Consider the following 23,103-nt stretch of genomic DNA (forward strand, 5'->3'; position numbering starts at 1 on the left):
TCATAAGGAAGTTGCCAACAATCATGAAAAAACCATTTTAATGAAGCAATATACATAACTGCCAGGCTTGTATTTCAATGAAGTCTTAAATTCAGTAAACATATGCAACCTGAGAAAATCGACTAATTTGCTCAAGGCTCTGGCATTGTAATGAGAAATATCACAATGAGCTCTTAAGATTTGGTAAGAAAGCCCATAATTGACCCAAGCAACTTCCCCTTCCTCATTTAAGACTCTCAAAGGATTACCCAGAAAGATACCAACTGTCAACAGGAAGGGCCGGGCTTGGGTCAGTTGTACAGTTAACACAGCAGTAATCTTTATCTCAATTAAAATAACCCTGTTAAATAGACTCATCTAATTTCCCAAAAGATTACTGAGAATTTCCCAATTTTTACACAACACCCAGATTTTTAGACTATATTTTTTGTGTATTTTTATTAGAGAACTATTGTTGCCTCTTCCTGGAAAAAGAAAAACTGGAAACAGCTGGAGAATAGCTTTTTGTAAGAAGAGTGCTAAACATAACATGAAAGCTATTTTAAAATCACACGCACTCTGATGGGAAAAATCCTTGCATATATCATTATCCAAATAAAAACAATAAATGTTACTAATCGTTAAATCACCACTATCATTAAAATGGAAGCAGTTGACTCTCACCTTCCAGAGCTATGATGCAATAAAAGAAGATTAGCATTGTACAGAACACAGCATGCCCAAAAACTGATAACATCTTTTTTTCCCCACAAAGCCCAAGATTATTTTTTTTTAGCATTGGTAGATTTGTTAAGCATGCCACAGCTCTGTTTCTAACCTTCTTGTTCAATCCCAACTGAATGCGAGGTGACTAAACTTCACATGATCGCCTGGAAAAGAAGGCAGCAGCCGTCTGCCTCTTGTACTTACTACTCTTGTAATTTTTTAATGAAGACGTCAGACGCGCATCCTTGTCTTCTCGCTACCGTTCTACTATGCTCGCAATGAAGAAATTGCACACACACACGCACACACACACGCAAAGCCACGCTTTACCAGGGAGTTAAATATTAAGCGGGGAGGAGAAAAAAAGAGGAGAGCAGGAATTACACACACCCAAGTATGCACCTCCGATGGCGCCCCAATCTTTTTGAGCTCAATGCATCTTCCAAAGAATAACATCTCAGTAAAATACAGTCTGTGTGTGTGTTATGATTGATTGATTGATTGATTGATTGATTGATTGATTGATTGTTTGCATCTCGTCTCCCTGGGACAGTTTGCGGGTCCTATATAGCCAAGTAGTAAACATACGTCAGCGGTTCGGAAAGATTCCCAAGGGTAGCCCAGCAGGCAGACTTTTGCGAACGCGTTCCGTCCCGAGTTGCTCTCCCCGTGGTGCTCCCTCCTCCCCATTAACGAGCCCAGCTGGACACCACTTGGCCGGGAAAGGCGCCGGACTGCCCTGGTCGCCAAAACAGCTTGGATGATTTCCGGCCAACAGCCTCTGGTTCCAGTCCCTTACCTGCTCCGACGCGGGTGGAGGCGGCAGTCGAAGAAGTCGCTTCCTGTTCCTTCAATCCGCGGCGGCTTCTTTGCCCGCTCAGCCCAGCCGCCGCTAATACGTATTATTTACCTGCTGGGCTCCAGGTAGCGTCCGAGCTGCGGCAGAGCTTGTCTGGCTAAAGGCAAAACGAAGCCTGTGTTACTCCTCCAATGCAGGCACTGGCGGGGGGAGGGAAGCAATGGTGGCGCCGGTGGCGAACATTACCTAGGAAACAGCTTCCCACCAGCCCCTTCTCGCCCTCTCCGCCTTCTAATTCGCCTCAGCCAATCTCCTGCAAAGAAGTCACTCTCCGCAACACGTACTTTCGTTTTTCCTTGTCTCCGGGTTTGTTACTCCCCGGAGGAGTGAGACGAGTAAGAGTTCCGCTTGGTAGGTTCGATCCGTCGCAGACCAGATGCGTCCGCGCTGCAGAGGGGGAGGGAGTTCGGGGGGGGGAACTGTGGGTTCCTTCGTTTCGGGTTGTTAGCCGAGGAACGGCTGAGGCGATGACGCCGAGGGAAGAATCGCGTTAGCTTTTGGGGGTTGTGGTGGGAGGAGCGGAAAGGCTGGAGTAGGTCGCCTTGGCTGCGTTCCCACGACCAGCAAAACCATCTTTGTTGTTTACTCAGGCATTGTCGAGGTTGCGCAAGTAACCCCTACGCTAAAATGTGGCTGGCAACGTTATGACTCAGGGTGTTTTTCTTTTTTGCGAACAAAGCCACTGAGTTGATGTAAATGCTGAACTCGATCCCGTACAAAATTGCATACCTGTGAACTCCGTGGAGGATAATTACAACGTGTGGCTTAAATTTGTAGTTGGTAAAAGACAGAGCTTCGTAGTGATCCTTGTGAGAAATAATCACACACACCCCACCCCTAGCTTGGAGAAATGTCTGCTAAATTTTGCTACATTTGAGACGGTTGTTACTTTTAAAAGATTAAGTCTTTTACTTAGATAAAATTTGATGTGGAGTTGCTAAAACTTGGGCTTCTTTTTATTTTAATCTTGCTTTACACGAAATTGTTTTATTTGCTGTTGTCATAATCAGTCAAATTTCTATATGATTAATTACAGTTTATATGAAATATATATGTTAATGTCTATCCTTTAGAGTGTCATAATTTGGAATTTGATATACCTGTTAATTTGGGGGTCAAATGATTTGACTTTCAGAGTCTTTAGTTCTGCTTTACAATAGACCGTAAGGCCATAGATTTGTCAAAGAATGGGGACCCACATATATAACATTTTCCTCTAATTCAACTTAAACCTGTTAAATTCCAAAATCTATGTTAACTCCCAAACATGACAATTTATTGAACCCAATAAATCATTAAAAACAATGCTGGCTCAGCCAGTAAATCAACCAATGTCAGGGGTGGTTTCTAATTTACGTCCCTGTTGGTTTGCTTCCTCCTGCGCGGCATAGTCGTGGGTGTATGTGCGCTTTGTGCGTGCACATATATAGTGCCGGGGGAAAAATTCCCCCCAAAAAGGTGAAAACAAGATGGCAAAACATGTGCAGTGCCAGAACCCTGGCCTTTGTGCATGTGCAGAAGGAAAAAAAAAATCCAGAAATGTTTCTCAGAATTTTTCTTTTTAATGGTGGCGTCCACAGAACGGCACAGCACCAGTTCTGTGACATCACCAGCAGGTTGCTACCGGTTTGGGCAAACTGTTTTGAATCCACTTCTGTATAAGATGCAGCTTTCTGAGTTCTCCAAAACTCTTTATCAAAGCAAGTTGTTTATAATATTGTAATACCATTCTGTGAACTTACTTTTTAAAATAAAACTGGATTTTTAAAATAACCATAGTATTAACCAATCCTTCATTAAAAGAAAAGTATTGAAGATGAGGTTTTATTCTTTGTGACCACATCCCTTTTAATTACTAGGTGATATCTTTTTAAGCAACTGCAGCATAGAAATTTCATATTCTGTTGACTGGAAAGTCTACAGGTTGGCAACCTCCTCCCTCATTTCAAAACTATGATGAAAATGCTGATTTCTCATTCTTTTTGCTTTATTTTTGCCATCTTGTATGACAATTTTTTTCTGGGGTAGGTGGGAGATTTAAAGACTTGAATGTTATTTGTATCTGGATTATATTTGGATTCTCCTAAATAGATATGGAGGATTTTTCCCCCTGGGTTCTATGTTTGTGTTCACTTTGTTGAGTTAGTCCTCAGATTCTTCTTCATTCTATACCTCTTAATACCCAAGAACTTCAGTTATTTGTTCACGACCATCTTTATCATGCTGCTTTTGAACACATCGATTCTGATATATGCCTCTCCCAACATCAGTGTGCAACCTATTCTACTGTGATTAAATTTGGTATTCATCTATGTAACTTTTAAAATACCAATTTCTGTTTAGGATTTATTTTTGCCCAGCAATAATTTGTATGCTCCTAAACTTTTTGCAACTGTTTGATTTTGCAACCTTCAGTTGGGAGAACTTTTGCATTAAAGGCAAAATTTTGTCAAGAAGGGTACCTCAAATGGCTACCAAATTGGGTATCAATGGGTTAAAAAATGCCGGGACCCATTATTATCAAGGGAAGGAAATTGGGTATTTATTTATTTTGGGGGCACTTTCCTTCTTTGATACTAGCTGTACAATGCTACCTGCCAGATGTGGTTACATTACTGTCATTTTTTTTAATTATTATTATTATTATTATTATTATTATTATTATTATTATTATTTATTAGATTTGTATGCTGCCCCTCTCCGTAGACTCGGGGCGGCTCACAGCATACAATAAAACAATTCATGACAAATCTAATAATTTACAATTTAAAATATTTTAAAAACCCCATTATTAAGCAGACGTACATACAAACATACCATACATAAATTGTATAGGCCCGGGGGAGATGTCTCAATTCCCCTATGCCTGACGACAAAGGTGGGTTTTGAGGAGTTTACGAAAGGCAAGGAGGGTGGGGGCAATCCTAATCTCTGGGGGGGAGCTGGTTCCAGAGGGTCGGGACCGCCACAGAGAAGGCTCTTCCCCTGGGTCCCGCCAGCCGACATTGTTTAGTCGACGGGACCCAGAGAAGACCAACTCTCTGGGACCTGACCGGCCGCTGGGATTTATGCGGCAGAAAGCAGTCTCGCAAATATTCTCAGTATTTTCAATATTCCCTGACAGCTTTCCACCATCCATGGGAAACTAGATGTCTGTTGATGCTCTTTGCCACCTTTTGACTACCAAAAGTATTTGCTTGTGGGAACCTCATAGGTAGAAAGTCAACAGAAAAACAGTGCACGGTCTGTCAGTTCTTCAGAGCTCACATTGTCAGCCACTCATGGTACCTTACTTCCTCTCCCAAATGCAGTAACCACCTGTTTACTAGGAAAGGGAAGGGGAAGGAAGATTTCTAATGTTCCCCACTAGCTTCCCACAAGGAAGTGGGGAAGCCGGCAGGAAGTCAGACGTTGCTTCCATTCCTACCGCTTTTTTCTCCAACTGCAGACATTCTGCTTCTCTGAAACAATGACCCAATGGATTGTCTAGTACAGTGTTTCCCAACCTTGGCAACTTGAAGATGTCTGGACTTCAACTCCCAGAATTCCCCAGCCAGCATTTGCTGGCTGGGGAATTCAGGGAGTTGAATTCCAGATATCTTCAAGTTGCCAAGGTTGGGAAACACTGGTCTAGTACATACTAAAGATAACTTACATGAATCTCCACTCTTATTTATTACTTAGATTTGTATGCCGCCCCTCTCCGAAGACTTCTCCGTGAGATGGTGATATGAGTTAAGCCAGTGATGCGAACCTATGGCATGCAGAGCCACATCTGCTGGCACGCGAGCTATTGCCCTATATCAGCTCCAACGTGCATTTGTGTGCTGGCCAGATGTTTTTTGGTTTGCATATAGGCTCTGGGAGGGCATTTTTGGCTTCCAGAGAGCCTCCAGGGGGATGGGGAGGGCGTTTTTACCCTCCCCTGGTTCCAGGGAAGCCTTTGGAGCCTTTGAAGGGTGAAATACAAGCCTACTGGGCCCACTAGAAGTTGAGAAACAGACCGTTTCTGGGCTTCAGAGGGCCTCTGGGGGACAGGGGAAGCTGTTTTCGCTCTCCCAGGCATTGAAATATGTATGTGGGCACACTCACACCTGCATGATAGTGCACACCCACGCTCTTTCAGCACCCAAAGCAAAAAAGGTTTGCCATCACTGAGTTAAGCTATGTTAACCAAGTATTATAAACTACAGTGACTAAATTCATATACCACTCTTTGTACATAAACCAAACCACATTGTTTCATAGTGTAATGCATGCACTTCCTCTGTGTTTGGCCCCATTATTCCATGGGCTTCATGACTTAGTGAAGTTTTAAGTTTAATTGCTACTCTTACACTTGCTTCACTTTGACCAATGTGATTATTGGATACAAAATTGTGGTTTGTCCACAATTAATGATAAGACAGTTGGACATAATCTTGATAACTGGTTCAGAGAAATTACCTTGTTTTGATAAGGTCATGTATATAAATAGATAGATTCTTCTGCAAGGAGAATGCTATTTCAACATAAGGAGAAATAAATAAATTTAAGAAGACCCCCACATTTTTTCATTGGGGCTATTGACTCATCCTTAGACTAACAATGCTAGAATGATTTTTTTTGTCCGCACCATCATATCCTCCCTTATTGTACCAGTTTTAAAGCACTGGTTTTTGTAATAGACTATTTCAAAGTATAATGCAGTATTACTTTTAAGCAAAATTAGTGATTCACATCTCTAGTTTTGCTATTATTTTTCAGCTCTCACCAGCCAGTGATAAAATATCACATGTTGTTAGCCGCCCCGAGTTCACGGAGAGGGGCGGCATACAAATCCAATAAATAAATAAATAATAAATAAATAAATCCACCAATCAGGCACAGTGGCAGAAATGGGGTAGATGTCATTTCATTGTCTTTATTAAGCTAACCTGCCTGTTCATACTCTTACACTCCTTTGAGGCATCCTTAAAGTTGCAATAATATATGGAACCCAAGAAAGAAATGGTCTCAGAAAGGAGAAAGGTAGACCCCCATTATGACAGTATAATTAGGTAGGTTTATAGGGAAACAGTATTCTTCATGGGAGGAGGCCAGTAAGGGGCGTATATAAGTGCACTGATGTGCCTATCGTCCCCTGTCCAATTGTCTTTCCTTATCTCATTTATCATATATATTCTCTCCTTATCTATATCTATATCTATATTATATATATATATCATATATATTCTCTCCTTATCTCTTATATCATATATATTCTATCCCTCCCATCTACTTCTCTTCTTTTTACTTTCTATTGTTATATATATTATTTAATGTCTATTCTCCTTCCATATGTATTGTATATTGGACAAAGAATAAAATAAATAAATAAAATTGAAACTGGTCCCATAGAGAGCGCAGCATATGATCAAGAAAGGCCTAGGACAGGTCAACATTCCTTGATTTCTGGAAAAGCAGAATTTAAGGTAAATATTAATTTTAAATTGTTTGATGCCTCTTCTTCCTTTCTGCTTCCCTCTGGGCTTATTTGCACTTTTATTCCTTTGTCTTCTGCTGATTGCATGTTTTTGATTTTTTTTAAATGTTTTAACAATTGTAACCTATAGTCACAGAGTGGGGGGCACGTAGATTTAATAAATTGTTATTATTACATTAACTATTATGAAAATACAAAACACTGTCTCTTCTTCCCTGAATGAAATCTGCTCTGCTCTCCTTTGTTACTTTGATCCTTGGTTGGAGAGAGGCCGGTGTCAAAAACAGGAAGTGAAGAGTATGAAAAGCATTCCCCAGATAACCAGTAAATGGAGACAGCAGATGGTGAGAGGGGAGGGCCAACTAGCAAGTGACCAGATGGAAAAAGGGCATTCTTAAGATTCTCAACACTCATCAACCCTCCCAATTCATCTCCATTTATACCCACAACATCTCGGTTGACTCTCCCTGCAAGATAATTGGTCACAAAAGTATATCAGGTTTTCTTCATCTTAAGTATGAATTGGGCAGTGCCAGGATAAATGGAGAAATGTCATTTTTATACCAATAGAGCTAATGACAATTTGCAAGGCTACCTCACTCATGGGTTGAACTAAGAGGGCACCATCATGGGGACCAGGAGGACAAACACAGCAAACGAGATCACTATACTGGATTTCGTATTTCATCACCAGTCTAGTGATCTCATTTGCTGTGTTGTTGTATTATTATTATTATTATTATTATTATTATTATTATTATTACATGTATTATTATTATGTCAGTACAACACAGCAAACGAGATCACTATGCTGGATTTCGTATTTCATCACCAGTCGGGCGCTTCCCAAGCGCCTAGGACTGCGTGATGTAGCGGCGAATTATGTTTGCTGATCCCAGTAAAGCGGCCTTTTGCAATTGACAGATGGAGATTTCGTCAAGTCAAATGGTTTTCAAATGTCCGCTGAGATCCTTTGGTACTGTGCCCAGCGTGCCAAGTACCACTGGGACCACTTTCACGGGCTTATGCCAGAGTCGTTGCAACTCGATTTTTAAATCTTCGTATTTCACTAATTTCTCTAGCTGCTTCTCCTCAATTCTGCTGTCTCCTGGGATTGCGATGTCTATGATCCATACTTTCTTTTTCTCCATGATCACAATGTCTGGTGTGTTATGCTTCAGAATTCGGTCAGTCTGAAGTTGGAAGTCCCACAGTAGTTTTGCTTGCTCATTTTCGACCACTTTTTCGGGCTTATGATCCCACCAGTTCTTTGCCACTGGTAAATGGTAGTTCCGGCACAAGTTCCAGTGGATCATCTGCCGGAACTACCATTATTATTATTATTATTATTATTATTATTATTATTATTATTAATTAGATTTGTATGCCGCCCTTCTCCGAAAACTCAGGGCGGCTCACAGGATACAAATAAATAGGGGATCATGATTGATTATGAGCTGTTACATTATTTCCAACTTTTAGGAAACACATAGATTGGCTACATGCAGAGGTGGGCTGCTGAGGTAGAACGGTGATGTGTGCTCGCCCCTGTGACTCTGAGTGCTAGCGGAGTGCAGCGCAATTATGCTACTGCACCTGTGCCGGTAGCAAAACTGCACGCGGCGACACAGGTGCGCCTGTGTTTCAGCATGGTTTTTTGCTTCCATGCACGGTTTTGCTACCTGCACAGGTGGAGTAGCATAATTGCGCTGCACTCCGCTAGCACTCAGACCCATGGGGGCGAGCACATGTCACTTATCATAAAAGTCCGAAAATGTGGATTGCTGCAATCTTTTACAGCTAATGATTTCCTGTGGTATCTGTTGTGAGGAAAAGGAAATATGACTTTTTGTTAAAGTGAACTTATATATTTGTAATCATATATTTTGAATAAATCCAGCTCAGAAGTCAATGCACTAATACTAGAGGAAATACGTTTTAGGGAAAATGCTGATATGCCTGGCATTTAAGCATTTTCAAAGAGGTATGATGATTTAAGATTTTTTGGTGTGGTTTTCCAGAATCTAACCAGTGATTAATTTTAATTCTTCGTACCTCTGCCTCCTTTTTCTTAAGCTGTTTAGTTAAGTCTATTTTACTGGCTTTATTCCCAATAGGCATTTATTTGTACTTAGTTAAACTATGGTTTATTTGATTCACCACTTTTTCTGGGTTCATATGACATATTAAAGAATAAACTGGCAAAATGGGCTGGGTTTATAAATCACAGTAGATTAAAATGTGATTGGCTAGATCAGAGGTCTTCAAACTTGGCAACTTTAAGACTTGTGGACTTCAACTCCCAGAATTCTCCAGCCAGTCTTAAAGTTGCCAAGTTTGGGGACCCCTGGGCTAGATTGTACTTAAGTATGTTGTATCCATCTCTCTTCATCTGGTTATCATTTAGTAAAAAGTAAAGTAAAGAGGAATGTTTGTCATTGCAATAATTAATCAAAATGCTTACATAAAAAATGAGTCCAAAACCATTTTTGCACATTGATTGGATTTGTATGCCACCCCGAGTCTACGGAGAGGGGCAGCATACAAATCCAATAAATTATTATTATTATTATTATTATTATTATTATTATTAATTATTATCCGTTAGATCTCTTTGATGCAGTTTCTCATTTAGCTTGATAGCACAACACTTTAATCCATGCTATTTGAATTTATGTAAGAGAAGGATAAATTAAATAATCCACAATAGAGGTATCTGTTGTTGGTCTACTCCACCCAACCCCCAATATAGATGTTATGTCTTCACTATTATCTAATCATGATAGAAACATCAAATGATGGCTGTGATAGAAACCAGACTCTGAAAGTGGAATAATGGATCACATTGATTGCATGCTTCATGACAGAAATAGCTCAGAAAGGGGGTTCTCTAGGTTCTCTAGTCCAGGGGCTAGAGACTTAGATCCCTGCCACAGGAAAATATTGAAGAAACCATCTTTCTCCCACCACAACTCTTACTTCTCTCTTTGTTTTTTTGCATGGTCAGCATTTTTCAGAAGGTAAGTATTCCATTAGTAAAGGAACAGCTTTCCCTTTTTAAACAAAGATATATTATCTCTTTTGATCACTAAATGATGAAAAGGCCTATGGGATGCCTGTTACACTGTTGTCTTGGCAGTGGGATCTTACCAGTCTTGTGATTTGAGAATCCAGCATCTGATCTTGTGAGCTGCTGTCTCATGATAGCAAAACTCACCACAGCTTATTCTCTCCCAAGATAGAGAGCTAAAATTACCATATTCCAGTACACTGAATGCTTTGTTGTTGCTCGAACACTGAGCGAAATAGTCTTCTAAGAAGGTGTTGTATGCAGCTGTTCTTTGTTAGAGTCTGGTGTTTCTTTTACAATAAACTTCTCTTTAATTCCCCCACTTCCATCCTCTTTCAATTCTATATTAAGTTAGTACTAGGATGAGTTCTGAATAACTTGCAAGCTTGGATTCTCTTTTATTATTTTATATACTGATCTAACAATCAGTATATAAAATCATAAGAGAATCCAAGCTTGCAAGTTATTCAGAACTCATTAGGAGGCATTTGAAAAAGGAAGTTAATCCTGTATTCATGTAATCTGCAACTACTCACGGTGTTGGGAGAAATATTCCAGTTACAATTAACTTACTGGCGAGGTGATTTCAGGGTGTACTTTGTCTGTCTTTGGAACAGCTGGAATAAATAAAAAAGCAGTAGCTTACTTCCCAATGAGAATATCCAGAAATTACATAAACTCTTCTCTCTCCTATGTGAAACACACAATTTTCTTGTTTAGTGGAAAACATAATTAGAAAGGAACTAAATAGATTTTACACCAATAAAGCTGGGGGGTGGCAAATTAGTTGCCATACTGGTTTGCAGAAATTAAGAGATTTCAAGATTTAAAATATATTGGGTTATAAAATGAGTACTCTGTAAGCAGATGTTTTGTTAGTGATCTATCTCCATTTTAAATATCATCACTAAAACCAATGTTGACATACATTCTGTTTCAAGCTTTAAATGTCGGTTGGTGGGACCTCAGGGAAGAGCCTTCTCTGTGGCTGCTCTGACCCTATGGAATCAACTGCCCCCAGAGATTTCTCTACCAGTCTTCCGGAAAGCCGTTAAGACCTGGCTTTTCTGGCAGGCCTAGAATTAGATTGACTGTAGTGTATGTATAGTTCTTTTAGGATATTATTGTTTTATTATGTCATTGATTTTATTATGTATTTTGATCGTATTTTACTATTGTTGTATTTATGTTATTTGTTAGCCGCTCAAAGTCCATTTTGGAATGAGCAGCATATAAGTAGGTAGGTAGGTAGGTAGGTAGATACATACATACATACATACATACATACATACATACATACATAAATAGATACTAGAAAATACCCCTTCCCCGTCCAGCATATCTTCTTCCAGATCCAAGAGTCAGAAAATCAGCTCTGTTATCCCAAACAGAACTTACTGCAAAGTATAATTTGCTTTGTTTTTCAGCAAAAGAGATGGGATGTAAAGATTTTCAAAGTTCATCAGTCCAGGAATGTATTGTTCCAGTGTGCCATTCTAATCCTTCGGGAACATGCCAAAATTCCTTCAGACAGTGTCATTCTTGGTCACAGTTTTGGCCCATTGCTCCAGTTCAAAGAATTTTCTTTAAGAAACTGTCAAGCCTCTGCCCAAGATGCATGGTCCTGAAGAGGTTGGACCTGGTCCATTACCACATCAAGATTCTCCATACTCCAATGCAATGTGTAACAAATTTCCATCTATCCTTGTTCATTTGTTTGCTATAACTTCATTGTTTTCAGACATGGTATGAGCCATTTGAAGTGACACTAACATCTATAGTCAGGAACACCTTGATTCAATTCTATTAACTCAGCTGCCACATTACAGTGACTCTTGTATGCATAACAAATATTGCTGCAACATATTGTTCTTGTTGCTATATAATTAAAAAATTACAATGGATTGTTACATCTCTATACACAGTTGTCATAACTTTCCTTGTGACTGTACATAGGTGATTACATGTATCATTTTCGATATCTGTAATTAGCATAATTGAGGCATAGCTGTAATTATTAAAGCTACACCTCTATTATAGTTCTTGATCATGAAAAGGTAGAAAGGGTGCTTTATATATTTATATAAATCCCATTGGATTTTAAAAACTAGAATTTGTAGCAGATGGGCTACAAATGGGTTAATATGGATGGTTCAGAAACAATTGAGCTCCCATTTATACAGGCTAGTTGTTTTCTTTTTAATAGCCGGAAAAAACCATAGCTGGATTTGAATCAACCATACAGCAAACATTTGTCCCTGAAGCTTCATTCTGATGACTATGTGTTTTGTTTGATTATCAAATTTTTATTTATTTATTTGTTTGTTTGTTTGTTTGTTTGTTTATTAGATTTGCATGCCGCCCCTCTCCAAAGACTCGGGGTGGCTAACAACAATATAAAAAGACAATGTAAACAAATCTAATATTAAGAGTAATCTAAAAAAACCCAATTTAAAGAACCACTCATACATACAAGCATACCATGTATAAATTCTATAAGCCTAGGTGGAAGGGAAATTTCAATACCTACTTTAAAAATATCAACATAAGAATAAAATATATGAAGCACCTGATATATACAAAACTTGGTTTAGGATTTCAACTAGAATGCGGAGTACAAACAGGGAACAACTAAATAGAAGATGATTTATGAAGTCATAACAAACACACTGATTATGTAGAGCTATTTGATGCCTTGAGAATGTGGGTGTGTGCATGTATCTATCTGCATGTATGTGTAGATAATGTGTTGCATACTATCACATTAAATTTCAGATTCCTTTTTAAAACCTTTGAGCTTGGGAAAATGGTTCAAAATCACAACAACTCAGTAACATTTGGTATCGTGGCTAAAGTTCAAGTAGTGCTCAACCTTTAACGATTCATTTAGTGACTGTTCAGAGTTACAATGTCATTGAAAAAATTGACATGACTTGTTTGCACATTTGATCATTGCAGCATCCCTACGATCACATGATCAAAATTTGGGCACTTGGCAATTGGCATGTATTTATAACAATTGCACTATTCTGGGATCATGTGATCACTATTTGTAACCTTACCAGTCTTCTTCCAACACGCAAAGTCAATGCAGAGTCAGATTTGTTTAACAACTGCGGGATTCAATTAACAACTACAGTGCTTCACTGAACAATTATGGTAAAAAAAAAAAAGTTTGCAAGTGGTGCAAAACTCATTTAACAACTGCCTTGCCCAGCAACAGAAATTTTGGGCTGAATTGTAGTCATAAGTTAAGTACTAGCTGTATCCTATCTAGCAGGAGCTAGAAGACATAATTTCCAAATTTGGTGCCATGGGATTACATGATATATCACAAAGTTCTATCCTATAATTTGGAGTTCCTCAAATTGTGACTCATAGTCTACCAGGAGATCATAGACAACATAGAGATTATAAACTGTTTTTTAAAAAGCTGATTAGATGTACATAGATAAAGCATGAGGGCGGTCAAAATTCACTTCCCCTTTGCCTGGAAAAAGCCTGAGCTGGGTGTACACAGAAAAAGTAGTTGAGCAAACCTGGAAAGAGTTTGATTGGCAGTTGACTTCCTGTGGGCTGGTGATTCCTGGCATGATAAGTAATAGTACATCCATGGTCTGAATTGTTTTTAGAAGTGCACATTTTAGTGAAATTCAATATATTTTATCTATTATTTTACATTTTTAACTTGCAAAATTGAAATATTTTATTAGATGGTAAGAAAAAAGCTAATGATTAGTCTACTGATATTGCTGATAAGAACACACCTAAATCTAGATGAGTGTTGCATATCTTTTAGTAAGTGGCATATCTATCATCATCTATCGCAATTATACTACCCGTACATTAGTTTATTGGGAGAAGTCATCTAAATTGATTGATCATTTTAGAAAATTATATCCCAAAATTGGGAAACCCAATAGTAACTCATGATTTTTAATTTCCATATGAAGAAAATCATCTCAGCTTTTAGCTGGGAAGTTGTAAATAAGTGGAACTAAGTGTCATTATAAAACTGAAATGAAAAAGGTCCGCTTAAATAGAAATGACATATTTTAATATGTCCATGTGACACATAACATAAAAAAGATTGTTTCATATTGACTGTTTTAAAATAGTAATTCTATTCTTCCTCTTTTTGCATCTATTTATAACATTTATTATAGCCTCTACCCATCATTAATATATATCAAATTCTTATTTATTTTCTTTAATGCATCAGAAATAGTTTAGATACCTGAATTTTTAAATCTCTTACAGTTTCTACTGTTGTTTTACTTTATCAACAAAACAAGGTGCCTAACAGGTGAATCATTCAATTGCAATGCATTTGGCTGTTGAAGATACAAAATACAGGAAGCTAACTTCATCCTGGTCTTCCTAATCCATCACTTTCATATTTCCTTTGTGTGTTTTACTAAAATTGGCTAGGTATGAGTCACACTGGGTTTTTTTAAAAAAATATATTCTGTTTATTCCAACACTTATGATCTTCCTGATCATTAACGGATATAAGCATACCCTTAGAAGTTGTGATAAAAGCTTTAAACAATGTATATGTGGGTGTCTAATGTGACATGCACATGCAAGCAATTCTTAAAAGTTCAAGCAGTTGCTATTTAAAGGATGGTAAAGAATAAAATCAAGTGAGATTACAAGATGAAGACTTCCAATGGAATTTGTTTCCTCCTTTATTAGTATTTTACATAGGAATGAACAATTAAATGCCAAGTTCCTGTTGGGTTTTTTTTAATAGTCTATTTTGTTGTACTGACTTGTAGAGTGTTATGTAATGACATGCCTTTCTATGCTTCACATCTGTTCAGTCATAGTATCTGTAGGTGTAGGAAGAACAAAAGGCTGTATTTGAATTTACTGCTGTTTATTTCTGGGGCAGTGATTAAAGCTAAATTTTCATCCTCACTGTGAAATAACTTTTCAACTGAATGTGTCAACATCTAAAGACAAATATTATATATGCTATAATATATAACAGATCTGTTCTCACAGAAATTATAAGTGATAGAGATAAAAAGAAGAATCTATTCTACAATACCGGGTTTCCCCGAAAATAAAACAGGGTATTATTTTCTTTTGACTGCCAAAATAAGTGCTTGGCCTTATTTTCAGGGTCTGTTTTTTTAACGGTGTAGTATGTTGCAAGTGCGATCACCTCATGGCTGCTCAGCCACTTAATCTCAGCCTGCAGATCAGCTGACCCAGTGAGCCAGAATTTCTGTGTTTCCGGGTACCTGGAGATATTTTCAGTGCACTCTTGATAGCCCCATCTCTGCCCGTAGCACTAGGCAACCTTGGAGCCAAGGGCCCCTCTGTTCCACAGCTTACCTTGTGGCTATGGAGCAAGCGGTGACCACGGCTTGGACTCCATGGGTGTTGCTTAGCCTCCTGCTATAATGAGGCAGAAAGCCATGCGGCCTGTCAGAATCGCCCTTTCCTATACCCGGCTGCTGTTGCTTGAGAAAAGGACAAGCGATTGTGGGAAGCACATTCTTATGGTGGAAGCAAAGCACGGTTTGTATAACCAATATCTCCAGGCAGAGAAACAGAATTCCAACCCTCGCTCGATAAGCTGATCAGCAGCCTGTGGTTAAGGGACTAAGCAGCCTTGAGGTGAACAGAGAAAGGAAGGGCTGCCCTTCTGTGCTGGCCACACCCATCCCTTCACTAGGACTTATTTTTGGTGGAGAGCACATATTTATGCCCATCCCAAAAATCAGGCTTGGCCTTATTTTCAGTAAATGTCGTATTTTCAGGGAAACTAGAAGAAAATTCTGTAACTTGCTGTGGATCAGTCTCATTCTCTCAATCTATTCCAAGTACAGTGGTACCTCTACTTAAGAACTTAATTCGTTCCATGACCAGGTTCTTAAGTAGAAAAGTTTGTAAGTAGAAGCAATTTTTCCCATAGGAGTCAATGTAAAAGCAAATAATGCATGCAAACCCATTAAGAAAGAAATAAAAGCTTAGAATTTCGGTGGGAGGAGGAGGAAGAAGAGGAGGACAGTCGCTGTCGAAGGAAGAAAGTGAGGTGAGGGGAATAAAAAAAATCCAAAACTTTAAGGTTTAAAAAAAGAGAGGGACTTTGAGGTGGCGAGGAGGAGCACTCGCCTCCCATATACCTGGCGCGAGGCTGCCTCCCATACACTGCGCCAGAGAGGGAATGGCAGGGGGAATGGCAGGAAACTGGCTGGGCCTTTGTGCTGCTCTCAAATTTCCTTGGAAATTTTTCCGGGCTCGGGTTCTTAAGTAGAAAATGGTTCTTAAGAAGAGGCAAAAAAATCTTGAACCCCCGGTTCTTATCTAGAAAAGTTCTTAAGTAAAGGTGTTCTTAAGTAGAGGTACCACTGTATTAATATTCGGGCATAGGTGTGCTACTGTAAACTTCTTGAAGAAAGGCAAGATTATAATGTAATGGAAATCAGCAAATGGTATTGTTACATTTTGTTCTTAGTTTAACTACTCTGTCTACACAGATTAACCTGAACATTGTTCTCTAGAGCAATTTGCATCTTGTCTTAAAATGGCACACATCCATAGTTCATAATGAAACCAAACAGTACATCAAAACTAACCTTTCAATAACCCACAATATAATGTTAATGTGCCCTATTGTCAGGTGAGCACATTAGAAATAGGAGACCATATTGTTCCAGAAACAAATAGTCTTCTTCAAGTTACAGCTTTTCCTCTTCTTCAAGTTACAGCTTTTCTTTATATTTGTTCCAACTGGAATTAATTCAACTTTTAAGGAATTTAGCTGAGAAGTAGGAAATTTATTTATTTATTACTTATTAATTAGATTTGTATGCCGCCCCTCTCTGAGGACTCCCCTACATTAAACTACTAGACCAGTGTATTCCAAACTTGGCACTTTTAAGATAGTGGACTTCAATTCCCAGAATTCCCCAGCCAGCATTTCATGGAAATCTGGAAGTTAAAGTCTACACATCTTAAATTTGCCAATTGTACTGTTCTGAACGAAAGCACTGATTCATCAAAAGCAAATGATCCCAATGTTTCTGCAGGTAGATAACTTTTTAAAATTAATACTATATCAGGGGTGGGACCCCACCCCTGTGGTATTCAGGCAAATAATAATAATAATAATGATAATAATGATAATGATAATAATGATAATAATAATCGCAATCCCAGGGGACAGCAGAATTGAGGAGAAGCAGCTAGAGAAATTAGTGAAATACGAAGATCTAAAAATCGAGCTGCAATGACTCTGGCATAAGCCAGTGAAAGTGGTCCCAGTGGTACTTGGCACGCTGGACGCAGTGCCAAAGAATCTCAGCGGACATTTGACAACCATTGGAATTGACAAAATCTCCACCTGTCAATTGCAAAAGGCCGCTTTACTGAGATCGGCAAACATAATTCGCCGTTACATCACACAGTCCTAGGTGCTTGGGAAGCACCCGACTGGTGATGAAATACGAAATCCAGCATAGTGATCTTGTTTGCTATGTTGCATTGACATAATGATAATAATAATAATAATAATAATAATAATAATAATAATAATAATTTATTAGACTTGTATGCCTCCCCTCTCCGGAGACTACATCTTTGTGAGATACTGACTCGGAGTACGGCTGGCCGGAACACGACTCGCTGCGAAAGGACATTGGTCACTCAGAGAAGGGCCTGATGTGAAGGACGCTTCCTTCTCCAAGCCTCAACAGGTAGTCTAAGGAGAAGGGCGGCATAAAAAGTGAATAAATAAAATAAATAAAATTAAAAATCCACTGTGGTCTTGGCACCTATCGAGAGCCTCTTCCTCTGCCAGCCTGGAACACCAAACGTTCTGTGGCAGCAGTAAGCAGCCTGAGAGCCGGGGCAGGCACCCCACATGCTCAGCGGCTGAGCCAAGCGCCATGCACCCCTTTGCCTTCCACCCACCCACCTGCCTCACCTGTCTCCTCATCCTGTCAGGCAGGGAGGGAGGGCAGCGAGAAGGGTGGCAGTAGCCCTTGCCAAGTGTAGCACACAAAAGCCGCAGGCAAGGCATCCTCAGCACGCCTGTTAATCCGGACAGCCATGCAACTAAAAGTATGGCGCAGAAGACACTAGTGGCCCGGCAATGGCAACCCTTCCCCATGTGGGGAGAGGGCCAGGCCTGCACTTGGAAGGGACTGAAGCTCTCCCTGCCCTCCCTCCCTGCCTGGCTACAGACATCCACCTGCCTCCCATAGCAGCCCTACCGCTATTTGCTTTTTTTTCCGTGGTGGGAGAAGGAGGAAAACGGGTAGCAAGAGCAGCAGGAGAGAGAGGGAGGGAGACCTGGATAAGGGGTGAAACTAGCAGTGGGTGGGTCTATGCATGTGGGGAGGGAGGGACGTGCACTGGAGATCTTAGCTGCAGTTTACTTGTGACAATATTTCTCACACTCCCCTCCCTCCCCCCCCCCCCACCTCCATCAGTACACTCACTGCTGGCATCAACTTCTCCACCAGCTCTCCCTCCCAGAGCCCCAAAATCTTTCACATGTTTTCCCCCAGCTGGCCTGGCATGCGAGTGAAGCATGCAAGGGAATTTAGCTGCAGATTTTATTTGTGTGTATATAAATGATTGGTTTTTTGAATAGACTGAATTTGGCATTTTTATCCACCTATCAAATCCTTCCTAAGAAACTGGGCTAGGTAGATTTTGATGTTTGATGGTGTTAAAGATATAGTCACTGGTGTCATTCTATTTTGTCCTGCCCTTGTTTATAATCATTCTGTGAAATCTTGCAGCAGATAACCCAACTATTTCTCAACTATTTCCTGTTATCTGCCCTGGAAAAAGTAAACATTTTGTGCCCCCCCCCCCCAACTCTCCGACAGGGTGATTGTTTGCAATATTCGGCACGTTTTTGCTGAAAAAACTCAAGCGACTTATCAGCGTGATTGGGAGGTGATATGTTTACGTAATGCTTTAATTTATTTGGCTTCATGCTGTCCACCGCCAACATTTTTAGACACTGTAAACATACCGGTCTTTCCTTGTCTCCCACAGCAGTCACAGTGAAGCCAAGCTCTACATATGCTTCGTCGTATTTTATCTTAGCTTTCGGGAGACTTACATTTGTCTCATTATCTCTGCTTCTCTCCTCCTTTCTTTTCATCCCTGTTAAAATATTTTTCCATGGTGTTTCTTAAGGGTTTGTTATCTGCACTTCACATCTCCTGCTCTATGCTATGTGCTATTGTTCTGTGAAAAAAGAACCCTACTCCCTGCAGCAAAAAAAAGAGCATGTTCCCTGGGGTCATGCACCCCTTTGGCATCGCTCCATGCCTCTCCGAGCGGGGGCACCCCACTATTTGAGAAGCACATAGCTAACCAAACTGTTTCTTTGGCTGCATTTCAGTGGCTGCATTTGCTATCTCTTCTTATCTTCTCAATTCTGTGCACTTGGTGTTGTGCAGCCAGAAGTAGCCCCTCTGTTTCTTTCTTCAATTTTTCCATTCATAGCCATTGCCAGGTCTTCTTGTTATCTGCTTTACCTGCCTGATATTTTTAATGTATTGGCCATGTAACACTTTGCCTTGCTATGTCACTTTTATCTTCTTTATTCTTCTGAGCCAATTCGGTCTCTCCAGTACTGACTAAGCCTTCATGGTATACCAACTTCACTGCATTTTCACGTTCCTTCAGATATTTTTCCAGTCTCTGATGTTCATCAAAAGCAATTGCTGCCATCCTGCCTTCCATTGAGGATCTGTATACTGCACAAGTCAAAAAGAGGATAGTGAAAATATTTACTGACCCCTCGCATCCTGGACATCAAGTGTTTCAACTCCTACCCTCAAAATGTTGCTACAGAGCACTGCACATGAAGAACAGTTTTTCCCCAAACGACATTACTCTGCTAAACAAATAATTCCCTCAATACTGTCAAACTATTTACTAAGTCTGTACTACTATTATTACTAGGTTTTTCTCATCATTCCTATCACGCATTTCCTCCCACTTATGACTGTAACTTGTTGCTTGTATCTTTTAGATTTTTATTAATATTGTTTCCTCGTTGCTTATTTGACCCCTATGACAATCATTAAATGTTGTACCTTATGATTCTTGACAAATGTATTTTTTCTTTCATGTACACTGAGAGCATATGCAGCAAAGACAATTTCCTTGTATGTCCAATCGCACTTGGACAACAAAGAATTCTGTTCTATTCTATTCTATTCTATCCTATCCTATTCTTCTGTCTTACGCCCTTGCAATAATGCATGTCCATCTGTTTTCCTTGGTAAGAAGAGTCTCTCAACATCATTGCATAAGTGAAGGTTATGATTCATTGTCATTTTTAAAATACAGTAGTCCTCTTATCCAGGGCTTCTAGTTCTGCCAGGATTTAAGAATAAATGCATATAAGCCAACTGCTGCAAGAAGATTGCACAGACTGGCTACAAACAATGGCACAACAAAGTAGCAACCATACTGCATTAGAAGAAATACTACTTGCCTGCAAGGAAGAACTGGTGGGCCCATAAAATACAAAAAGTAATTGAAAATGAAGACGCTAAATGCTTTGGGACTTTAGAATTCAAACCGATAGGCAACTGCCACATAACGCCCCAGACTTATCAATTGTAAATAGCAAAAGCAAAAAAGTATGGATAGTGGATGTGGCAGTTCTTAGAGACAACAGAAGAAAAGAGAAAGAACTATATCACAAAATACAATGATCTGCAAATAGAAATAGAACGACTGGCAAAAGAAAGCAAAGGTAAAATAAAAATAGGCGCCTCAGGTGTAATCTTATAATTACTGGAGGTACCACTTGAAGAATATTAGCATTTACAAATTCCCCATCAGTCAAGATCAAAAGGCAGCTTGAGTTGGAACAGCCTACATCTTGTGACTATCATCCAATGCCAACATCTGCCTATCCCCTGTCCCTGGGAAGAAACTGAATAAAAATGCCAAATCCCATCTGAACATGTGGTTAATTCTGCTACAATCCAGTCTAGTGTCTCCAACGCATTTAGCGTTAATAGTGATGGTGGCAGATTGTATGAATTGTAATTCACCTTTTACTAAAAGTTACCCACCTGCTACAGCTTCTGACAGAAAATTGAAACAAGCCCCCCCAAACATTCTGTATATAGAATATTAGAAAAGAAGGTGGATGTACTTTTTAAAGTATTTTTTTTTCTCCTCTGTAAAAGGAAAAAAAATGGCTGTAGAATTTAAATTCCTACTTTTGGCATTTTAGATCCAATTCTGCAGGATTTTTCTTTATTTGAGAGCTAATTCTGCATTAATATTGTTATATTTCACCAGAAGAGCCCTTTACTCCTCCACTCGAAACAGAATATCCTACGAAAATAGACTAACAATCCTGGGCCTAGAAAGCCTAGAACTACGGCGCCTAAAACACGATTTGAGTATTGCCCACAAGATCATATGCTGCAACGTCCTACCGGTCAATGACTACTTCAGCTTCAACCGCAACAACACAAGAGCACGCAACAGATTCAAACTTAATATGAATCGCTCCAAACTTGACTGTAAAAAATATGATTTCAACAATCGAGTTATCAAAGCGTGGAACTCATTACCGGACTCAATTGTACCCAACATTTCTCCCTTAGACTCTCCACAATTGACCTCTCCAGGTTCCTAAGAGGCCAGTAAGGGGCCTACATAAGTGCACTGGTGTGCCTTTCGTCCCCTGTCCAATTGTCTTTCCTTTCTTTCACCTACCATATATATTCTCTTCCTTTCATATATCCTCTCCTCTAAGTTCACTTTTACCCTTATATATATTACCACGTCTATTTTTCTTCCTATGTATTTGTGTATTGGACAAATGAATAAAATGAAAATAAAATATCATATAGATCAATTTCATTCTTTGGAGTGATGTTTATACTTTCTCTTGTCAGCTCTTTCCCGTGGATTATTTGGAGCATAGAATGAGTTTTTTAAATTATAGTTTGTGGGATAAAGAGTACTTATAGGATAAAGAGTGCTCAAGTGGCTACTTGGTGGACTGGCAGGTTCAAAAATACTAAAAACAAAAGTCTCTCGCAAAGGGCATAAGGAAACTCCTGTCCTACCAGAGAGAACTTTAGAAGTGAAATAAATTTAGTCATAGTGCTACAGCAACAGTTTTAGCCACTGAGCTCTGCTTGGTTAACCTCCACAGATCTTACAGTCACCCATTTGAAGACTGTCCTAAAGACATAGCAGCATAAATGTAACATTACTTTAAAACTAAAAATAACCCAAAATGTCTGGAAACAAACTGATTATGGGATGCTTACTCATGGGCAAGAACCATTCATGAAAAAAAGGGTTTATTTAAAGAACAATGGTAATTGGTTGCATTCTTCCTCAAAATGAATATCACACTGACTCACTCCTGTTAAAGCCCCGAGAACAGTGATGTTAGGTGAAATTATTGTTTACCTCCTACCTTTATACTTTTCTGTATACTTTTCGGAGAGGGGCGCCATACAAATCTAATACAGTATATTATTATTATTGTTGTTGTTGTTGTTGCATGCATTTCCAGAACAGCTAACAGCTAACATAAGGTGACCAGATTTTCTTTCTTTTTTTTCTTTTTGAAAAATAGTTTATTTATTAATAAGAAAAAAGAGGGAAGGGAAGTATAAACAGGAAGAGAAAAAAAGGTAAGGGGAAAGGATACAAAATCAAGGAGTTTGGGAACGTGATGGTATTATACATAGTAATACATAAAATTCTTTGCATCAATAATATATTTCTCAAACTATGTAAATAAAAGATATCCTTATTATTACCATTTATATCATATATTATATTTGTAATTCATACATTTAATTTCCAATTAAATTCCAATTTCTAATACGTATATATATATATATATATGTGTGTGTGTGTGTGTGTGTGTGTGTGTGTAGATTGTTCTGAGTTCGGGTTTTGCCCTGTGTAATATTTTGCATGTCTATGCGACGTTTCGGTGAAATCACATTCACCATCATCAGGCTAAAGTTC

General features: G+C 39.1%; 1 protein-coding gene and 1 long non-coding RNA gene across 5 annotated transcripts in view; one reads left to right on the forward strand and one right to left on the reverse strand.

Annotated features, from left to right (window-relative positions):
• Positions 1-2,091, reverse strand: part of PIK3CB (phosphatidylinositol-4,5-bisphosphate 3-kinase catalytic subunit beta) — an 87,135-nt gene extending 85,044 nt beyond the window's left edge. The window contains exons 1-2 of one of the 4 annotated variants that reach the window (XM_070753272.1): positions 1,751-2,091; positions 1,505-1,661 (exon numbers count right to left, since the gene is read on the reverse strand). The gene's annotated coding sequence lies outside the window, so the exon portion shown is untranslated. Of the gene's footprint in view, positions 1-1,504 lie in introns of all 4 variants that reach the window. The other 3 variants (XM_070753273.1, XM_070753275.1, XM_070753271.1) reach the window with 3 other exon arrangements.
• LOC139168013 (uncharacterized) lies at positions 1,623-21,967 on the forward strand. The gene is made up of 3 exons (XR_011559219.1): positions 1,623-1,915; positions 6,944-7,017; positions 19,765-21,967. It is a non-coding gene; the product is annotated as an uncharacterized lncRNA (long non-coding RNA).
• Positions 21,968-23,103: the final 1,136 nt, after the last annotated feature.

This window comes from Erythrolamprus reginae, chromosome 5 (assembly GCF_031021105.1).
Source record: "Erythrolamprus reginae isolate rEryReg1 chromosome 5, rEryReg1.hap1, whole genome shotgun sequence".
In the NCBI taxonomy this organism is placed as follows: Eukaryota; Metazoa; Chordata; class Lepidosauria; order Squamata; family Dipsadidae; genus Erythrolamprus; species Erythrolamprus reginae.